Below are 1,707 nucleotides of genomic sequence, written 5' to 3'. Positions count from 1 at the left end.
GCAGTTTTGATCCTCAGGGAACCTGGTGAAAGGAGCATGGGAGACTTATTGATTCCACAGTTTAGAAGGAGCATAGAGCCCCTTTCTAAGCATTTACAAAGCAGTTAGATTTTCTTATCATTAGTATGAAATCAAATCTGAAGGATTAACAGTTATTTACAATTACTCAAATTGAAAAGACCAGAATGTATTTGTCAAATCTGGAGCATGGGGATTCCCAAATTCTTGAAAAGTCTCCTGGTACTCTGGTCAACAAGGGGGACTCTAGATCACAATAACTGGAAGTTTACTCTTTGTCAAAAGCACTAACTTGTTGCAGCAGATAAAAGGATGTGCTGCTCTTGCAGAGAGCTTGAGTTCAGTTCCTAGCACTTAAGTTGTGTACTTCAAAACTACCTGAAATTCCAGATTCAGGGATTGTGATATCTTTGGCCTCTGTGTGTATTTATACTCATTCATAGATTCCCAAGCTCCAACATTATCAAAATTTTTTGAGACACAGTCTCTCTATGGAATCCTGGTTGTCCTTGAACTTATTATGTAGTCTAGGCTAGCCTTGAACTCACAGAGATTGCCTGCCTGAGGGCTAGAATTAAAGGTGTATTTTACTACAGACGGTCAGCAATCCACGCTTCTCCTCAGCTCTCTTACCTGTCGGTGCTCCTTCACCAAGACCATGTACAAGAAATTTGACGAGAAAGAAAGTGTGTCCAACTGCATCCAACTGAAAACTTCCGTTATTAAGGATATTAAGAGCCAATTGACTGAGCAGTTTCCAGGTATCGAGCCGTGACTTAATCAAATCATGCCTAAGAAAGAGCCTGCAAAATAGTGAGATGCCATGAACACATGGAAATCCTTACAGTCAACGGAGAGTTACTGTTTTTCAGGCAGAGAAAAGGATCTTTTTATCTAACTCTAAGATTACTTCACAAATACCAGTTTATCCTGCCACACAAGCAGGTCGACAAATGAGCCATCAAATTTGTGCTCAGTGGTGCAAATATCATGTGTCTGGGTTTAACATCTCCTGGAGCAAAGCTCTACACTGCTGCAGTAGATAACATAGTGGCGATCATTGCAGAAGGGAAAGAGCATACCCTGTGTGTTGGAGACATGAAGATGGCAGCAGCAGACATTGAGAAGATCAACAAGGGGATCAGCATTGAGAAAATCCATTATCTAAATGACAGGCTGTGGCACATGAAGACATATAAGTGAGCCTTAGACGCAGTACACTTGAGTTAATATAAATATTGTGTTGTATCTGTGTGTGTGTCTGTATGAGACATCATGAAGACAATACCTCTGTGGTTATGCTGAATAAATTTAACAGATGCCTTTAAAAAACAAAACAAAAAACAAAACAAAACAAAACAAAAGGTGTGTTACTAAGCTTGGCCTTAAAAAATTAAAAAAGCATCAACATGTAAATACAATAAAATATCTTGATATGAATAAGCACCTATGTACCATATTTAAAATAGGTCTTAATTTCTCAAAGCATTTGATATTTTAAAAAGCCAGGATATTAGAAAGAGATAGGATTCATTAAAATTCACAAAGAGTAAAGAATTTCTAAAGTATTTTGAAGTTTCCTGCAATATTCTTTCTAGGTTTTAGGTTGTAGGGTTCCTCAGACTCTAGGATTGACCAGACAGGGAGCACAAATGGAGATAGTTCAACTCTCTATTATCATTTTTCAAT

General features: G+C 37.9%; 1 pseudogene; it reads left to right on the top strand.

Moving 5' to 3' along the window:
- The first annotated feature begins 619 nt into the window (after window positions 1-619).
- On the top strand, window positions 620-1,242 carry Mcts1-ps2 (MCTS1, re-initiation and release factor, pseudogene 2; annotated as a pseudogene).
- Window positions 1,243-1,707: the final 465 nt, after the last annotated feature.

This window comes from Rattus norvegicus, chromosome 13, assembly GCF_036323735.1.
Source record: "Rattus norvegicus strain BN/NHsdMcwi chromosome 13, GRCr8, whole genome shotgun sequence".
NCBI lineage: Eukaryota > Metazoa > Chordata > Mammalia > Rodentia > Muridae > Rattus > Rattus norvegicus.
Note: the sequence above shows the minus strand (reverse complement) of the source record. Positions and strands in the feature narration are given on the sequence as shown.